At 36.3% G+C, this 21,653-nt stretch overlaps 1 non-coding gene across 1 annotated transcript; it reads left to right on the top strand.

Annotated features, from left to right (window-relative positions):
* Positions 1 to 8,713: 8,713 nt before the first annotated feature.
* On the top strand, positions 8,714 to 8,786 carry LOC116467688 (small nucleolar RNA Z40). The gene has a single exon (XR_004247894.1). It is a non-coding gene; the product is annotated as a small nucleolar RNA Z40 (small nucleolar RNA).
* The last annotated feature ends 12,867 nt before the right edge of the window (positions 8,787 to 21,653 follow it).

The following is a 21,653-nucleotide window of genomic DNA, read 5'->3' as shown; positions in this document are numbered from 1 at the left end:
TGAGGACGCTGAACCAGGGAAGGGGACACTTTGGGGTTTGTGCTGACAACTTCCCCCAAATTGAATGGATAATTTTTTGCCAGAGAATAAGAAATTTCCCAGCCAGCTCAAATGGTCTATGTTTATCTTGTTGGAGTCTGGGCCAGGACATTCAACATACAAGTACACTGGAACATGGACCCTTTTAAAAGGTACTCTGGTTGGCTATTTGACACAGTCCTTTACTGCCCCCGTAACTTTATACATAATATTGGCATCTTTGCCCTTTGGACAACATGTTTGGTATGCACCTCTCAGCCCACAATCCTTGAATTACCTATGTCCAAACTGATAGAGATAAACGTACCACAATCATTCTGCTTGATGGATTTTGGGGAAAGAATTCCCTCGCAAGTACATTTGTGTTCTATACATAGTCTTTGGTTCCTATCAATGCTCTGCCCTTAAATGGAGAAATGAATCTCTTCCTACAATGGGTTCAACATTGTGCCAAGGGGTTACAAAAGGATGCTTGCTAAGTTTGAAGTTTGTTGCTTCTTTCCAACATCTCTGGTCTGCCTTGGTGGGTGTCACCTATGCCAGAGAGGAAATGACTGACAACATTTACAAACACTCATTACAGCTCTTTAACAGTGGAGTTGTGTATTAGTTGGTGTGACAGGAGGTGACGTAATTATTCAACCCTACAAGACATTCATAAACAAGTAATCATGATGTCTTACCCTATTTTTTCCTTCTCTCAATGGTTTTCTTCTTAGGTTAGTTCTGGCGGTCCATGGTGGCAAAAGTGCTATTAATTCTTAGTATTGTTCTTGTCATAGGTATCACTTGTTGTTGTTTATATTGCTTTTGTGGTCTTTTCTTACAACTGAAAACCACAGTTGTACAATGTCTGGCACCAGACAGCCCCCTCTAAAGCCTGAAGGACCATCGTGGAAGAGGTGGGCACATGACAATGTAAGAGCTTGCTTAGACAGGGGGAGTGTGAGGATGAGTGACTTTATTTTAAATGCTAATCCAGTGATTAACTTCAAGTCCAGGAACGCCTCCACAGTGTCTGCTTAGTGTACTATTCTTTATGTAGAAAAACTGACTGTGTTTCCTGCAAACAACCTTCGATGCTGTTGCAGAAATCATAGCCTGTGATGCTCATAGTCACCTACACATTTCTTCCACGTCACGTATACTTTTCCCTAAGAGATAAGCCCTGGGTCTCTGGCATGGAGATCTACCTGTCTTGAGGTTCTGTCTGTAGGTTCTCCTAATAAACCACCCTATACCGACAAACTGGATATGTCTGCCTCCTTATTTGGTTTCACAGTTCTGTGGGCATTTGGGGGCCTCTTTAATATATGTCCCTTTCATGGAACTATATTAGTTTGCCTATTTCTCTAATAGTAGATACTAGTAATGGGTCAATGTGATTATAATACTATCTTCCTTGAGGAATTGGTGGGAACATTTGCTGAAAATGGTAGATGACATCTCTATACGTTGTTGTACAGATCCCTTTCTTGATTTACCATACCGGAACTTCCCTGTTTAATTACCTTAGGTATTACTTTTATGTCTTCCAGGTTGAAATAAGTTGGTTGTATCACATCTTTTGTTGGGGTTGATATGTGCAATCTGCAGAAATTTTTTGATTTCTTTAATAGCTTCAAATTAGAAGTAAATCCAGATATTTAAATAACTGTATTTCTGTACCTCTATTTGTTAAAGTGTGTGTTTACTAGTACAGTTACTATGCATGTCTTACAGAATAAGGGGCCTAAAATACAGTGAAAGTTGGGGTCCATGGAAAAATAGAGCTGATTTTGGACTTGGTTTAAGATCTGTGCTCTGTTAATTATCTGTGTGGCCTGGACAAGTAAATTAAACTTTCTAAGATTCCATTTCTTTAGCCATAAAATGTAATTGTAGATACTTTATGGGGTGTTTCAAAGAATGATAATGATATTATACAGTGGTTAATAGCAAAGGCCTTAAGAATTGTTTAGACTTTTGGTGGAAATCCCAGCTCTAATGGCTACTAACTATGTAATCCTATGTGGTTTATAGAGCTTCTGAACGCTTCAGTTTCCTCATCACTAAAGCAGTGATAATAATCCCTATCTCATAGGGTTATTAAAACTGCTAAACAAGGCAATGTATATTCAATATAAAGAAAATTTATCTCTGTCAGTAATTAAAAGTATCTACAATTATATTAACCTCTAAATGGTGCTCAGTTTATACTATTTTTTCCTTTCACCATTTTGTAATCATTTCCTTGCCCTTGCTGGGCTCTACAGATTTGGGTCCAGAAGCTCTGGTTTCAGGTGCTTTTTCTGATCATTTCTGGCTATGTGTCAATACTATCTCTGAGCTTTACTTTTTCATTTATGAAATTGGGGTTGTAGCTGAAAATCAACTGACAAAAGGCAGATTCATAGCTAAAATAGCACGCAAATTTATTAATATGCATAGGATTCTTACAAAGATCTCAAGAAAAGGCAAGATGGTTGATGCATTTATACCATTTTGAGGTTACAGAAAAAATGGGGGCTTAAAGTTTGGCAAAAAAAAATTATAGTGGTGATACAAGTCATGAGACAGAGAGCACAGGAGACCTGGCTAGAAAAGGTGGTCTTGTTATGTAGATGAAACCTTACAGATAGCAGTCTTTGGAGAGAATAGATGGTAAACATTTCTTTCGGACATTAAAGCTTTCAGACTCTCAGTTAATCTTTCCTAGATCAGGACAAGAGACAGCCTCAGAGAAAGCCTGGCTGCATCAATGCACACTTTCTCTACCAAGGCAAATCTCCCCCACAAAACACAGCTGTTCAGCTACTCTTACATTTCCATCCTTTCTAAATAGTCATCTTGAAATATGTTAGGAAAAGTATACTTTGGAGTGAAATATTTTGGTTTCCTGAAAGATCATAATTCTCAAGTGAGATAAACCGTGTAAAAGTACTGCAACACCTCTAAAATAATATATAATGAGAACTATTAAATTACATTGCAGATGATATTATTCATCCATGAATACACTCAAGAAACATTTACTGAATATGCAACGTATTCAAGACTGTGCTGGATACTCAGGAATAATACCAGCTCTGCTTTTAAGGGATTCACAAATTAATAGATAATTCAATCATGTATATAGCAGCTACAGTAGTGTGGTGTGAGGTCTTTGTGATATACGTAGGCATAGATGCGTAAAGATGGCCTTTCACGGAGTAAAAACAAAATTTGTTTGCCTATTTTCACACAAAAATATTGTGGTTGAAGGTTTTAATTATTAACTCCTATTTCCTGTATGTAACAATTAATTTTATGGGCCAACTTGACTAGGCCATGGGATGCCTGGACATTTGGCTAAGCATTATTTGGGATGTGTCTGTGAGAGTTTCTGGATGAGATTGTTTGAACTGTTAGACTGAGTAAAGCATATTATCCTCCCTAATGTGGATGGACCTGTTCCAATCATTTGTAGACCTTCCTAGAACAAAAAGGCTAAGGAAGAAAGACCTCACGACCAATTGTTTAAGCCAGGACATTAGTCTTCTCCAGCCTTTGCACTTGAACTGAATCATTGGCTCTTCTTGGGTCTCAATCCTACCAGCCGTCAGACTGGAACTTACACTGTCAGCTGTCCTAATTCTCAGCTTTCAGACTCAGCCTGAAACTATACAATGGCACTCCCCGGACTCCAGCTTGTTGACTGGAGAATTTTGAGACTTCTCGCTCTCCATAATCATGTCAGTCAATCTGTATAATAAGTCTCTCTTTCTCTCTCTCTCCATATGATTCTGTTTCTCTGGAGAACCCATATATCTTATTATGTCTTCTATCCAACTCCCCTGCCCTTCCACTCTAGGGTCAGATTGTATTATATGACTGAATAAAAATTAAATATTCATAGTTCAGAAAAAAATTAAAGTATATTACTTAGCAGGTGAGAGAGTTTAAAAAGAATGTGAGAAAAAATAATGTGAGTACCAGTTATTAAGCATGTTTGTCTGTTTTTTTTTCCAACAAAATGGGTTGAGGCCCTATGTCATTCTCAGCTCTACTGCTGTATTAGTCCGTTCTCATGTTGCTGATAAAGACATACTCAAGACTGGGTGGCTTATACAGGAAACAGGTGTTATTGACTCACAGTTCCACATGGCTGGGGAGGACTCACAATCATGGTGGAAGGCAAAGTCAGGGCAAAGACACATCTAACATGGTAGCAGGTAAGAGCACATGCAGGAAAACTGCCCTTTACAAAACCTTCGGATCTCGTGAGACTTATTAACTATCGCGGGAATAGCATGGAAAAAACCCACCGCCATAATTCAATTACCTCCCACCAGGTCCCTACTACAACATGTAGGGATTATGGGAGCTACAATTCAAGATGAGGTTGGGGACACAGCCAAACCGTATCAACTGATATCTTATAAACGAACCTCTCATTTGTACTTTTAGAAGAAATGATAACCTTTTATCTTTAACTTCAAAAGACGTATACATATTCCTAATTTAGCTACCCCCAGGTAAAAATTACACAGAATCTGCTAAACTAACAGTGATGTGAGAAACACTGACAAAACCTGTTAGTTTCTTAGTCATATTCTTTTATTATTATGTTTGTATTCACGGTTCAAAAGATGACAAATGCAGAGTTTACAGCAGTGCCTGACGGAGAGATTCTTTGCCATTAGCAAAATAGTTTTAGTGGGTTGTAAAATCTTCACGGTCAAATTGAATTCAGAAAAACTTTGACTTGCTCCTAGAAGCAATGATTGATTTTATAAGGGGGTGGGCAATGCTCTCAAGTTAGTCTGTTACTCACAATGTCTAATTTCATTGAAAGGCTTAAACCTTATAAGATATAAAAGCTTGGTTCAATGTGAATTATCAAATAATAATTAATGGCAACAAAACAAAAACAATAAATTGTTGACTGTATATGGTGGGAAAGGTTAGGAAATACAGTTGTATCCGAAAAATATCGCCTAGAGTTAACCACTAAGCAGAATTTTCAAAGAGTTCTTCCTCCCTGGGGGCTAATATCTGCAGAATTACGTTCAACACATATCTTTCTTGAATAATATATGATGCTTTTGAGCATTAATTGAACTTAGAATTTAAAATCGCTGTCAAAAAATGAGAAGAGTAAATCATATAAAACTGACGTTGCGAGAGAGAGAGAGAGTGAGAGAGTGAGGGATATCAGTGAAACCTTTGTGAAAAGGAGTACTTCATTTATGCTTGATTCCTGCCTTGTTAATCATTAAAAGATAGAGTGTGTGTGTGTGTGTGTGTGTGTGTGTGTGTGTGTGTGTGTGTGTGTGTGTGTGTGTGTGTGTGTGTGTGTGTGTGTGTGTGTGTGTGTGTGTTCTTTATGCAAAGAAAAGAATATTGGACTGAAAATATCTGAGTGACCTTAGTCACTGAAAATGAGAGCTTTGGCTCGACAATATCAATAGCCCTGGGAGCTCCAGAATTCTAATTGTCTGTCAGTCTTCATTAATGTTAGACTTAATTAATACAGAAATGCCCGTCTTTGCAGTTCTTTGCTTATAAACTTCAAATAATTATATGGACAGCAAAGTTTATTCTTGAAAAAAGCCAAGAAGATTACTGTCTATAAGATAGGTAATTATTAGCTGTTGGCTTAATATATGTTGACATGTCATCATTTTATTAATAAATACATTTTTATGTCAACTGATGTAATGCTATTTGCAAATGCTAAAATTACATATGATTGTAAGACATTATGACTTTTAAGTATTCAGGGGAATATTTTAAAGAGTTATATGGCATTGAATCACATTAATCTGTCTTCTAGGGTCTGATATTAAATGTAATTGAGAATATTTAGTGATTGTGGTTAGTCAACATAGAAAAAAGAGTGTGAGATAAGTGGGAAGGTCTTTTTTCAATACCACACTTTAGGTAAACTAAATAGCTTATCTAAATATTTATATGCAATTTAAAAAATGTATACTCATGTATGTCTGGAACAACTTATAGTTACATACTATTTCTATTAGTGTAGGAAATGTGATGGATTAGGAATAAAAAAGAGCAAGAAATTTAGATTCTAAAAAACATCTGTTTTATGTTTGCTTGATTTTAAAGTCATGATGGCATTTTTGCTAAAATCGGGAAGTGTGAGTTCTTCAACATTTTTTTTTTCAAGATTGTTGTAATTACTCAGATTCCCTTGTATTTTTGTATTATTTTTAGGATCAGGTTGACAATTTATGCAACAACTGGTCACAGGATTTTGAAAGGGAATACATTGAATTTCTATAATAATATGAGGCATATTGCTTTCTTTAAAATATTAAGTCACCTAACCCATGAACAGGGACGGTTTTCTTCTTACTTAGGCCTTCTTTAAAATTTTCCAATGATGTTTTGTCATTTTTTTCAGGGTATAAAACTTGCACTTTGAAGGAGCATGGAGAACTTCACCTTAAAACATGAGTCCCTGGTAAAATGAGCATTTTAAATTGAAGGCCCTTACAGATCAACAGAAGCTGGAAGAGACTTTTCTCCATCTATATAAAGACTGCTCTCCAACAATTATTGAATTATCTGTTTCTACATTCAACTCTGTCACTTTTAGTTTACATTTTTGGGGACCATTATTTTGTACATGTGTTTATAATTTTTACACCTTCAGGATGCATTGACCCTTTTTTACTTCAAAATATCCTTCTTATGTCTAGAAGACATTTTTAAGTCTATTTCACATGATTATACTATAGACACTCCAGCTCTGTTTTGAGTACTGTTTATATGGTATATCTTTTTACATCTCTTTCATTCAATTGATTGTGTCATTGAATTTCAATTCTTTTGTAATAATAGTAATATATTGGGCTGCTTTTTAAATTGACTCGGTCATCTATACCTTAGAATGGGAGGCTGAGTACGGTGGCTCCCACCTATAATTCCAGCTCTTTGGGAGGCCGAGGCAGACGGATCACCTGAGGTCTGGAGTTCGAGACCAGCCTGGACAATATAGTGAAATCCCATCTCTACTAAAAATACAAAAATTAGCCAAGTATGGTGGTACACGCCGGTAATCCCAGCTAGTTGGCAGGCTGAGGCAGGAGAATCTCTTGAACCTGGGAGGTGGAGGCTGCAGTGAGCTGAGACCACGCCACTGCACTCCAGCCTGGGCGACAAGAATGAGACTGTCTCACAAAAGAAAAAAAAAAAGAATTGGAGTGGTCAGTCCATTTACAGAATGTTGTTTCTGAGTTACTGATAAAATAAGATTTAAGTTGGCCATTTGCTATTTACTGTATATGTCTTATGTATTCTGCTCCTTTTTTTTTTTTTTTTTTTTTTTTAGACGAAGTCTCCCTCTGTCTCCCAGGCACCAGTGCAGTCGCGCAATCTCCGCTCACTGCAACCTCTGCCACCTGGGTTCAACCATCCTCCTGCCTCAGCCTCCCGAGTAGCTGGGACTACAGGTGCCCACCACCACATCCGGCTAATTTTTTTGTATTTTTAGTAGAGATGGGGTTTCACCGTGTTAGCCACGGTGGTCTTGATCTCCTGACCTCGTGATCCTCCCACCTTGGTCCCCCGAAGTGCTGAGATTACAGGCGTGAGCCACTGTGCCCAGCCTTGCTCCTTTTTTTATTACTGCCTCTTTTGTGTTGAATAGAAATTTTCTAGTATACCATTTTAGTTCTTTTTTTTTTTACTGAATACTTTAACATCATATTATTGATATCTGCTCTAGGAATTAAAATTAGCATCTTAATTTACAAACACAGCAAAACAAAAAATTTTGATTTTTAATTTTTTAAATAATTTAATGTGGCAACTTGGCAAGTCAAAAACCACTACCACCCAAGATATGTTGGGCTTTGCTGCCTCTTGTTGTTGTCGATTCTGTTTACTTCTTTAGTGACTTTCCTGCACTACTTCTGTGAAGTCCGTATCCTATGTCATTTGAGGCCACTGAAATCTCTGCTTGGTTAGTTTTGTTATTTGGCTAGTAATTAAACAGAGATTTTATTAAATGCCATTAGCCAATAAATCTCCCAGTCTTTGCCTAGGAGTTCCATCTGTGTGCGTTGGAGTATATTAGCATCAACTGGTAATGCCATCTCAGGCAACATCAGTGGTAAACAATTGTCCCTGGTTGTTTGCCATAAATTCCTTGAGGATAGGGCTATTTCCACAGAGTGAGCTCCTAGAGTCAGCTCAAATAATAGAGCTTTTCAGTAATCTACCAGTCAGGTCAAATAGTGACAATTTCTTGGGGGTTAGGCTTTTGTGGAGCTTCAAATCTTTTATTCATCCTCCAGTAGCTGCTATAATGTTGATTTTCATAGCTACCGTAGTTGTGAGGGTATTGTTTTTCAAAGCCAGTGACGAACTGGAGAGAGCAGGATGGGATTAGGGAAAGTTAAAATATGTAACACTCACTCTTTTTACTGAGATTCGGCTGTCTTTGTTTGTTTCTTTAAATACATACCTTTCAGATGGTTTCAAACATGTAGCAATTTTCAGTGTTCTAACAACGTTAATTTTGACAGTTTTTGTTAGTGTTCTTATTGTTTTATGAAAAAGCAGATTTCAAAGGTGTTTGCTCCACCATTCCAGATCATTCTTTTATTTTTACAGTTTTTGTATCAAAGTTCACTAAATTTCTTGGCCCAAAAATATAGATAAGTAGCAACTAAATATAGAGTAAAGATGTTATGATAATGAGCAAAATGTTCAACTACTCCAAATGGGCTGAGTGAAAATAGGTTTTCTGAGCATCCATTTACATTGGCCAGGCATAGTGGCTCATGCCTGTAATTCCAGCATTTGGGAGGCTGAGGCAGGAGGATCATTAAAGGTCTAGAGTTAAAGACAAGCCTGGGCAACATGGTGAGACCCCTACCTCTAAAAAAAATTAAAAGTTAGCTGGCCATGGTGAAATGTACCTGTAATTGCAGCTACTCAGGAGGCTGAAGTGGGAGGATTGCTTAAGCCCGGGAGTTTGCAGCTGCAGTGAGCTGTGATTGCACCACTGCACTCCAGCCTGAGCAACAGAGCAAGACCCCATTTCTAAAATAAAGAAGAAAAAAGGTAGAAAAATATCAGAGTTGATGGAAAGAGGGACTCAGAGAGATGCAAAGGTACACTTAAAATCCATGCATTTCCTTATATGTAAATTTTATATCTAAATATTGAAATCTAGTAATGCTATGTGTTCTAAAGTAATTAGATAAAAATATATTAGTGTCTGCAATGTACTTGAAATGTGTTCAAAATCAGGTGGGTTCACAGATATGCAAAGGAATTGATAGGTATGAAAACACAAAAACAACAAAATAACAAGCTTAGTAAAGTTAATAATACACAGGTATTCATTGTAAAATCTCTTAAATTGGTATTATTTTTGAAAAATATCTTAATAAAATATTGTGAGTAAAAGCCTAAAGTGAAAAGACAGATATTAGTTTGAAACATAATTTTAAAAAAACAGCATCACAATAGAAAAGACTAGTATTTTTCCAGAGTTAAGAAACTTTGGAAACATTGATAGAAAGCTAAAAAGATAAAAGCCAATCTTTGTCAAAGGGGCACAGCTAAAATCCTTCAGGAATTGAGGAAATGTTTTTTTTTACAAAGCTACATCTCTCTTAATCTGTGAGAAGAGAAATTAGTACCATTTACAGCTTTATATAGGTGACATTTTAAAGGTTTCTTTGTAATAGAATGAAAACATGAAACACGGCTTTCCATTTTTTAGTACCATTTCTGTAAACATAAGAGAAGTAGTAGATGAATCAGACACCAAACTTTTATGAGACCAGTGAACACAACGGTTTAGTTCAAAACTATGTAAAGATAAAATTGGTTCATAGGAATTCTGTGAGGTGAAAATTGTACATGACAGCATCAAAATGCAATCCCATTAGTGTACACTGAGAGCATCTTCTTTCTCCTAGAAACTTAACTAGCCCACAGTCTAAGATGTAACATAATATATAAAGTCTTTTCATCCAGACGAGATTATTTGCCTATCTTTTGCAGAACTGCTAGATTGTTATTTAATGTGATTGTATGACACAAAGCCTGGATATACATGGTAAAATATGTATCAGCAGTCACCACTACAGCAGAATCTGTTACATAATTGGAAGCATAAAGTAGAGCCTTTGGAGTTGAGGGGAAGAAATTGAATAGCTGGCTCGTCACGCTGTTTAACAGAGCAGGAATCAAGACTGTAAGCAGGAACACACTGACATCACAGGTCGTCCAAACTGTGTGGATCTCTATACCTGAGAGAGCGAATGGAGCCCAGATACACAAGGCTGTTTGAGTGCTACTTAATCACCTTAGGAGACGTCAGTACTGTGTTTATCTTGCTCTCTTTTATGGACAAATAGGAACTCTTAGCACAATAAATGTGCTGAATCTCTACCTATAGAGGAGAGAGGAAAAAAAAAAGAACTTTGTGATAACCGGAAAAGACATGTTAATACCTAGTATCCAGTACAGAACTAGGCGTATAGTTGTGACTCAGGCATGTTTGCTATTTAAATAAAGACATAAATGAATTAATGTATTTTATAAGCACACTTTTATGGGATATAGATTATTTGGAAAGATCTATGCTGGATTGTATTCAGAATGCAAAACTTCATGATGCTAGGTCTCAAGAAGCCTGCAGTCTACCAGGGAAGATGAAATATTACAAGTCTCTATACTGCAGTCAGAAATGGTAGGAACTATGTGAGAGATATAATTTGAGTGCTACTAAAGCATCAGAGAAGCTGTGGTCATCTTGGCAAACTTTGTGGATTCATTTGCATTTGGAAGAATGCTAAAACATTAGCAAGAGAAAATAAAGATAGGAAATTTAGGATGTGAGCAGTAAATTTAGGTGAAAGAATAGGAATGGAATGAACTTAAAACAGGATTTTTAAGATGACTTTATATGACTTGCATATGAAAGTCAATAGTTCAATGAGGTTCAATATGCTTATACAGTCGTATTTCCACCACCACAATCATGATATAGATAATTTTCATCACTTCATAGTTTCCTTATGCTCTATATTATTATTCTATTGCCACAAAAACAGATTACTACAAAATAGGTGGCTTCATACACAAATATATTCTCTTGTATTTCTAGAGGTCAGAAAGAAAAACTCGGTCTTATGGGAATGAAATCAAAGTGTTGCAGGGCTGGTTTCTTCTGAAGACTTCAGGGAGAAATCTGTGGCTTCCCTATCGCAGTTTCTAGAATTTATCAGCATTCTTAAGTTTGTGGACACCAGCACTAGCACTGGTAGTTGCCACCACAGCAGAACCCCCTAAATGAGGGAAAGTTGGGTCACCTTGAGAAAGGACCAGAGTATACTACCAAAAATCTTTACTGTTAACCTTTCTCCCAGCCTTTCCCAAAAGACCTATGGCTTTTTATCAGGGTAGCTATGCACTGGAGAAAAGGAAAAATCAAAACTTTGAAGGACTACTGGATATTGACTTTAAATGGATATTGATTTTAGGAGATTCTAGGAGCCATCTGTGGCCCACCAGTCAAGACGGGCTTATGAATGTCACATTATCAATGGAGTTTTAGCTCAGGTCAGTCGCACAGGTGTCCAGTGGTCTCCTGAAACCATCTGATGGTTGTTTCTCCAGTTCTATAATGCATAATCAGGATAGATATACACAGCAGCTTGCAAAATTCTTACACTGGTTCCCTGAATGGTGGAGTGAGGGTATTATGGTGAAAATGAAGTGAAAGCCACTAGAACTGCCTCTCGCTAGGGAAATAGTAAATCAAAAGCAATAATACATTTTGGAGGGATTAAAGAGATTAGTGTGCTACCATGAGAAGTTTGAAGGATGCAGGAGTGGTGATTCCCACTATATCCTCATTCAGTTTGCTTATTTAGCCTCCACAGAAGACAGAGAGATCTTTGGAAATAACGGTGGATTGTCGTGAGTGCGTGCAGACGGTGGCTACAATTGCAGTCACTGTGCCAGATGTAATTTCACTTCCTGAGCAAATTAACACATCCTGTGGTACCTCGTATACAGCTATTTATCTGGCAAATTCCTTTTTCTCTATCACTGTCAATAATGCCCACCAGAGGCAGCTTGCTTTCAGCTGGCAAGGGCAGCAACATACCTTCACTGTTCCACCTCAAGGGTGTATCAATTCTCCAACCTTATGTTGTCACTTAGTTTGCAAGGATTTTTATTGCCTTTCCTTCCACAAGAACTCACACTGGTATATTAAACTGATGACATTATGCTGATTGGATACAGTGAATAAAAAGTAGTGACTACTCTAGGACAATTGTATGTCAAAAAGTAAGAAATATATGTGAGTAAAATTTAGGAGCAGTCTACCTAATTAAATTTCTATGGGCCCAGTGATATGGGGCTTGTTGTGATATCTCTTCTAGGGTAAAAGATAAGTTATTGCATCTGGCCCCTGCTACAACCAAAAAAGAGGAACCATGCCTAGAAGGTCTCTTTGGATTTTGGAGGTAATATAATTCCTATTTAGCTGTGTTTCTCTGGCCCATTTACCAAGTGACCCAAAAAGCTACCAGTTTTGAGTCGGGTACAGAACATGAAAAGGCTCTGCCACAGGTCCAGACTCCTGTGCAAACTGCTGTGCTGTTCGGGCTATATGACCCAGCAGATCCAACAGTACTTGAAGCATCAGTGGCATATTGAGGTGCTACCTGGGGCCTTTGGTAGCTTCCACATGTGAGTAGAAGTGAAGACCCCTAGGATTTTGGATTAATACCCTGCTGTTTTCTGCAGATTACTCTACTATTGAGAAGCTGCTTTTGGTCTCCTCTTTGGCCTTAATAGAGCTTGAATACTTAATCATGGGTTATCAAGTTACTATCCATCATGAACTGGGTATTATCTGACAAACCACTTAGTTAAACATGCACAGAAGCATGCCATCATCAACCAAAAGTGGTATATACATGACCTGGGCTCAGGCAGGCCCTGAAAGTACAAGTAAGTTACATCATGTGGTCCAAATGCCCATGGTCTTCATTCTTCCTATATTGCCCTCCCTCTTAGCCTGCACCTATGGCCTCTTGGGGAGTTTCTCAAGAGTTCACACACAAATGTATTCTCATATTTCTAGAGGTTAGAAATCCAAAGTCAGCCTTATCAGAATAAAAACAAAATGTTGCAGGGCTGGTTTCTTATGAAGACTTCAGGGGAAATCAATTAGTCAACAGAGGCAGAGAAGATTTGGGCTTGCTGAACAGATGATTCTGCATGATATACAGGCACCACAAAGTAGACAGCTGCAGCACAAAAGCCCTTTCTGGGATATTCCTGAAGGACAGTGGTAAATAAAAATCCTCTCAGTAATCAGAACCTCAAACATTGCACCTAGTTGTTCACTTTGCCTGGAAATAGAAATGGCCAGACATGCAATTAGACACTGATTCATAAGCTATGGTGAATAATTTGGGTGGATGGCTAGGGACTTGGAAGAAACATAATTGGGAAATTGGTGATAAGAAAATTTATGAAGAAGTATGAGGATAACCTTTCTGAAAGGGGAAAAAATAAAGATATTTTTGTCTCATGTGAATATTCACAAAATAATAACCTCACCATCTGAATTAATTTTTGTATAAGGTGTAAGGAAGGGATCCAGTTTTAGCTTTCTACATATGGCTAGCCAGTTTTCCCAGCACTATTTATTAAATAGGAAAACCTTTCTCCATTTCTTGTTTTTGTCAGGTTTGCCAAAGAACAGATAGTTGTAGATGTGTGATATTATTTCTGAGGGCTCTGTTCTGTTCCATTGGTCTATATCTCTGTTTTCGTACCAGTACCATACTGTTTTGGTTACTGGAGCCTTGTAGTATAGTTTGAAGTCAGGTAGCACGATGCCTCCAGCTTTGTTCTTTTGGCTTAGGATTGACTTGGCGATGCAGGCTCTTTTTTGGTTCCAGATGAACTTTAAAATAGTTTTTTCCAATTCTGTGAAGAAAGTCATTGGTATCTTGATGGGGATGGCATTGGATCTATAAATTACCTGGGCAGTGTGACCATTTTCACTATATTGATTGATTCTTCCTATCCATGAGCATGGAATGTTCTTCTGTTTGTGTCCTCTTTTATTTCCTTGAGCAGTGGTTTGTAGCTCTCCTTGAAGAGGTCCTTCACATCCCTTGTAAGTTGGAATCCTAGGTATTTTATTCTCTTTGTAGCAATTGTGAATGGGAGTTCACTCATGATTTGGCTCTCTGTCCATTATTGGTGTATAAGAATGTTTGTGATTTTTGCACATTGATTTTGTATCCTGAGACTTTGCTGAAGTTGCATATCAGCTTAAGGAGATTTTGGCTAAGACAATGGGGTTTTCTAAATATACAAACATGTCATCTGCAAACAGGGACAATTGGACTTCCTCTTTTCCTAATTGAACACCCTTTATTTCTTTCTCCTGCCTGATTGCCCTGGCCAGAACTTCCAATACTATGTTGAATAGGAGTGGTGAGAGAGGGCATCCCTGTCTTGTGCCAGTTTTCAAAGGGAATGCTTCCAGTTTTTGTCCATTCAGTATGATATTGGCTGTGGGTTTGTCATAAATAGCTCTTATTATTTTGAGATATGTCCCATCAATACCTAATTTATTGAGAGTTTTTAGCATGAAGGGCTACTGAATTTTGTCAAAAGCCTTTTCTGCATCTATTGAGATAATCATGTGGTTGTTTTCTTTGGTTTTGTTTATATGCTTGATTACATTTATTGATTTGCATAGTTGAACCAGCCTTACATACCAGGGATGAAGCCCCCTTGATCATGGTGGATAAGTTTTTGATGTGCTGCTATATTCAAGATGCATTAAAGACTTAAATGTTAGACCTAAAACCATAAAAACCCTGGAAGAAAACCTGGGCAATACCATTCAGGACATAGGCATGGGCAAGGACTTCATGTCTAAAATACCAAAAGCAATGGTAACAAAAGCCAAAATTGACAAATGGGTTCTAATTAATCTAAAGCGCTTCTGCACAGCAAAAGAAACTACCATCAGAGTGAACAGGCAACCTAGAGAATGGGAGAAAATTTTTGCAATGTACTCATCTGACAAAGGTCTAATATCCAGAATCTACAAAGAACTCAAAAAAATTTACAAGAAAAAAAACAAACAACCCCATCAAAAAGTGGGCAAAGGATATGAACAGACACTTCTCAAAAGAAGACATTTATGCAGCCAACAGACACATGAAAAAATCCTCATCATCACTGGCCATCAGAGAAATGCAAATCAAAACCACAATGAGATACCATCTCACACCAGTTAGTGATCATTAAAAAGTCAGGAAACAACAGGTGCTGGAGAGGATGTGGAGAAATAGGAACACTTTTACACTATCAGTGGGACTATAAACTAGTTCAACCATTGTGGAAGTCAGTGTGGCGATTCCTCAGGGATCTAGAACTAGAAATACCATTTGACCCAGCCATCCCATTACTGGGTATATACCCAAAGGATGATAAATCATGCTGCTATAAAGACACATGCACTCGTATGTTGATTGTGGCACTATTCACAATAGCAAAGACTTGGAACCAACCCATATGTCCATCAATGATAGACTGGATTAAGAAAATGTGGCACATATATACCATGGAATACCATGCATCCATAAAAAGGATTAGTTCATGTCCTTTGTGGGGACATGGATGAAGCTGGAAAACATCATTCCCAGGAAACTATGGCAGGGACAAAAAAAAACCAAACCCTGCATGCTCTCACTCATAGGTGGGAATTGAACAATGAGAACACTTGGACACAGGAAGGGGAACATCACACACTGGGGCCTGTTGTGGACCCAGTATAGCATTAGGAGATATACCTAATGTAAATGACGAGTTACTGAGTGCAGCACACCAACATGGCACATGGATACATATGTAACAAACCTGCACATTGTGTACATGTACCCTAGAACTTAAAGTATAATAAAAAAAAAAGAATAATCTCACCAGAGGGAAGTTTTTTAAATGAAATTGATAAAATGAATGACCCATTTTGTGCATAGCAGTCAAACTCTTTCACTAGACGCTTTTGTCATTGCCTATTGGACTCACAAAGTGATTATGATGGCAAGGATCTTTGTCATGCCTGGGCCCAGACAAATGGACTTCCACTCACCAAGGCTTTCCTTGTGTTCCCAACTTGCCAGAAGCAGCAAAACCCAACACTGAGTCCCCAGTATGTTGATTATTCCCCATGGTGATAGACCAGCTACTTGGTGACAGGTAAGTTATATTAGACATCTTTCATTATGTAAGGGGTGTATTTTGTTCTTAATGGAGTAGATACAGTCATGTATCACTTAATGATGGGCATACACTCTGAAAAACGGGTCATTAAGCAATTTCACTGTTTTGTGAACACAAACCTAGGTAGTATAGCCTACATTCCTAGTCTACAGGGTATAGCCTATTGCTTCTATGCTACAATCTCATACAGCACATCACTGTAGTGAATACTGTAGGCAAATGTAACACAATATTAAGTATCTGTGTGTCTAAACATAGAAAAGATGCAGTAAAAATACATTTTAAAGATTGTATTTAAAAATACATTTTAAAGATTGTATAAATACATATTTATATGTATTTAAAGACACATATAAAGATTTTAAAAATTGTGCACCAATTTAGGACTCTTACCATGAATGGAGCTTGCAGGACTGGAAGTTTCCTGGATGTGCCAGTGAGCAATGAGTGAATGTGAAGGCCTAGGACATTACTAAATAACGCTGTAGACTTCAAAAACACCATAGACACAGGCTACACTAAATTTATTAATACTTTTTCTTCAATAATATATTAACCATATCTTACTATATGTTTTTCATCTAATACATTTTTTAATTTTTAAAATTTTGTGATTCCTTTTCTAACAACACTCCAGACACAAAAACAATGTACAGCTGTATAAAAATATCTTCATTCTTTACATTCTTACTCTATGAGCTCTTTACTATTTTAAAAACATATATATATTTTACTTTTTTGCTAAAAACACACACAGTCGTCTAGGCCAACACAGGGTCAGGATCATCAATATTACTGTCTTCCACCTCCACATCTTGTCCCACTAGAACGTCTTCAGAGACGATAACACACATGTAGCTATCATCTCCTATGATAATAACGCCTTCTGGAATGCCTTTTGAAGAAAGTGCCTGGGGCTTTTTCGGAAGTAGGTGTGTACTCTAAAGTAAAGATAAAAATACAGTACAGTAAATACATAAACCAATAATATAGTCTTTTATTATCAAGTATTATGCACTGTACATAACTGTACATGCTATGCTTTTGTATGACTGGCAGCACAGTAGGTTTGTTTACACCAGAATCACCCAACATGTGACTAATACATGGAGCTATGATATTATAATGGCTACAATGTCACTAGACAGTAGGAATTTTTAAGCTTCATATAATCTTATGGGACCACCATCATATATGCAGTCTGTCGTTCATTGAAACATTGTTTTACAGTGCATGACTCACTTTCTCCTTCTCTCTCCACACACATAAACACACACACCCCTAGCATAAATATATATATAGCATATATTTCTAGCATATATATATCTAGAATGTATATATTATATATCTTGAGTGTACGATAAATATATTTATCATTGACTTTATGCAGAGTTAAAAGGAATAGTGTTCAGTGTTGGTAGGGTGATAAAAACACAAAACAATATCAGAAGATGGGTTGGGGAAGGAAAATGAACATCTGATAGGAAGTCCAGATTCCAAAGGACCTTGGACATGTTTTTGCACATGTATTTTTTTTGCATGTATTTACTATTTTACTGTCTCTATATATAGAAGACCACATAGGAAATTGATATTTGTGTTAGTGGATTTGTTAATAATACTTTTTACATGACATTAATATTTAAATTGTGAACAGATTTTTCCCTCAAGATTAGTTTGAAAAATAATCTGAATTGTTATCTTAACATCCATATATAACAGCCATTGATATTCTCAATAATATATTAACCTTATCTTACTATATCTTTTTCGTCTTATACATTTCTTAATTTTTGTGTCCTGCTGTAAAAATTATTCTCCTCTAAAAATAAAAAAGATTTACGGTGGCAAACGATATTTATTTTATTTTATTAAAAAAAGTACTATGCACTTTTGTGTGAACACTAGAAATATCTCTGGTCATCTCTGAGAATTAACTTAGAACTGTTTTCTATAGTGCTGTCACCTTGGGCAATGGGCAATTACAGGAATTTGTGTTTGTTTTCTTTGCAGTCTTTTTTGCTTCCCCTTTGTTCCTAATAGAAAAACAAACAAACAAAAAGGCCACCCACGTCTGGTCTCATTCCTGTTGCAGTGAAACTTCAAGTTGCACAGACTTTGCATGCCAGCTACGCTAACTCTATGTATTGCGTCTGCCTGTTTCTCATCTCTCTCTCTTTCTCTTTTTTTTTGTAGCTCGTGCTTCACTACTGTGGGAGAGAATAACTGTAAAGAGCTTTAATTAAATCATACTTACTTATAAAAAGCTATTTTTCTATATTCCACTTTATGGTTTTGGTTTGTTGATCTTTAAAAATTAAATGGTCTTTGATAATGCATCTATTTTGCATTGCCTTATTAAGAGCAAATACTTCTTGCAATCCCATTCTTTATCCTCTTTTTTCATGGAATTGTTGTCATTAATTAAAACTTTTTTCAACATTAAAACAAACACATATATAGCTAGAGATACGTATATCTCTCGAATATATGTTTATCTAGTGATATATATATAGCATATCTAGGATGTTTATCTATTTGGTATTTTGACTCCTGCACAATCAAAATTTTATTGGAAGGTCTCATTTCTAGAAGTTTTCTAACACCTCTTTTCTTGATCTCATGATCATTGTATTTTTATTTGTTGCAATATTTTAGATCATGCTATATGTATCTATACATACACATAGAGAGATATATATATACTAAATATATATACCTAAATATATAGACTTTTAAATATATAAATATTTGTATAAATATAGAGAGCAGGAATACAGATATATATATATGCTAGAACTGTAAATATATCTATGCATACACACACACATATACGTGTGTGTGTGTGTGTGTGTATGTTAGGTCTGTATATATGAAGAAACAGAGAGAGAGAGAGAAATTTATTATCAGGAATCAGCTTACATGATTATGGAGACTGAGGAATTCCCCAATATGCCATCTGGAAGTTGGAGATCCAGGAAGGTCAGTGGTATGGTTCAGTGAAAATCCACAGGCCTGAAACTGGGATAGCCAATAGAATTTCTGGAATTTCTCTGTCAGATAAAGAAACTCCTAACTTCACTCTTTGTATTTTCTCTCTATTTAACTCACTTTCTAAGAAATTTCATTGCCTTTATCTTCCTTCTCTTTTACTGCATCTTAAAATTAATTTCTTACATCATAATTTTAATTTTCACTAGTCTTCTTATGAATGTTAATTGTCAGAGGGGAGAGTTGTATTAACTTGTGGGTTTTGTATTTAAGGAAATTGTGCAGAGACTGGAGTACAGTTTATGCCCAACATGGATAACATGAGAATTTTGCCATTATCATTAAATTAATCCTTTCTGGAAACTTCTAATCTCTTGTCTGGCAGAAAGATGCCATAAAGCTGTCAGGGCATGGAAAATCATTTTTCTTATAATTAGACATTTAAATAATTCTGATTCCCAACCCCCAGTCATGACTCTTCTGCTATCCAACATTCCTTACATTGCTGAGTTGTAAGCCTTCGGGAGTTCAGGAGAAAATACAGCTCCTTCTTGTTCAAACCCACATCTGAAAGCACGTTAGTCTGCAATTTATTCTATTAGTTATTTTCTACTCCTCCTGCACAGTCAAAATTTTATTGGAACATCTCATTTCTAGGAGTTTTCTAACATCTACATTCTTGATCTCATCATGATTATGTTTTTATTTATCGCAATGTTTTAGATCATTTTATTTTTGTCTCAAAATAAAAGGCCAATTAATGGATTTGTTATTGTTTTCTGTAATTCTACAAATACTCTTACTGTGAATCAGTGAGAGCAAATGTTGTTTTGAACGTTAAAACAATCTAAAATTACAAATTATAAATGACAATTACACTCCTATCCATATAGTTATCCAATTTATATTATTTTACAGTTTCCAAAAATTCTAGCTCATTTAAGTTTTTGGAAATAGCATGTTTCTAAAAAGTCATAGTGTCACTTTAAGTACTTTTAAACTTTCAGTTATTGAAAGCTAAAACTCCCATTCAGAAGACTGAATGAAAGTAGAGGAACTACAGTTACAAACTGAATCACAAGTAATGTATAATGATTTTTAAAATTTCTTTTCAAAATAAGAAAATACAGAAAGGAATAAACCACAATTTATATAAGAATTATATACTTTTGGAATCTTCACAGCAATAGAAGAAATGAGCAAAATTAATTAATTTAAAAAATTACATATAATATCATTATTCTACCTGTTACCTATTCAGTTATTCACGCACACTTGACTCTCATGTGATGAGGGAAATGTAATGATTGATCTTGACTCTTGTATATTTAATTGTAGATGAGGTGTGTGACCTATGGCAGTATGTCTGCTTGTACAATTTTATGAGTAAATTTGCAGATACATTAAGGCAAAGAAAAAAACGACATATTTACACAATTCCAAACTTAATTCCAGAGAGAGAAAGAAAAACTTTCATTCTGATGAAGATTCTACAAAGAGGAAACCAGTCTGTGACAACGTATTCATGCTGTAAAATCTGCTAAAATTTGGTAATATGCATACTTGAGTGTCTCATAACATTTTATCAAAAATAAATTGATTCCCTAAATACAGAATATTTAAAACCACTTTTCACAATATTGGATTTCTCAAAATATAGCTTGTAATTTTCTTATCGAAATAAACTTAAAAGACTTTTAAAATTGAATGCATATTGTCTTCAAAAAATATGCTTGAAGGTAATAAGTTGACCCTCCTATTATGCATTTGAACTCATAGTTTCCTATATATTACCTGAGGTAATGAGACGTATTCAGAAAGTGTATGGCAAGCTTTAGTTCGTATTTCATAACAATTTTTAAAGTGGATCTTTACATGACTTATACACTGAAATTCTAAATTTGAGAAGGAAAGAACTAGAATACATAATAAAATTTGAAATGTCAACTGTATTTTGGTGGGACAGAATACTTTACTTAATATTCCACAGTTTCTCCTATTAGAAATTCTTCCTATTTCCTGATGTCTAGACTCACATGGTCTACTGCCTCTGTAGTTAGCTGCGTACCGAACCCATCCCCACCCCCACCCCAAGCCCCCCTCATTCCTTAGTTTTTATGTCTGGAATACACTCCATTCATTTAAGAGACTGGCTTTCTCTCTGTTCAATTTCCTGTCTCAGGAGACAATCTTAGTAGCCCCACCGCTGTTGAGTGTCCTTTCTTGGTACCATCACCTCTGCATAGGCACCTCATATAAAGAGGGTTGCTGAGGTGCTCTACTGTGGAGTGGCAGCTGGTAGCTGATAAGTGAGCAGTAAATAGTTGTAGTTATTAGAGAAAGAG

This window comes from Hylobates moloch, unplaced genomic scaffold (assembly GCF_009828535.3).
Source record: "Hylobates moloch isolate HMO894 unplaced genomic scaffold, HMol_V3 SCAFFOLD_4, whole genome shotgun sequence".
Lineage (NCBI taxonomy): Eukaryota > Metazoa > Chordata > Mammalia > Primates > Hylobatidae > Hylobates > Hylobates moloch.
Note: the sequence above shows the minus strand (reverse complement) of the source record. Positions and strands in the feature narration are given on the sequence as shown.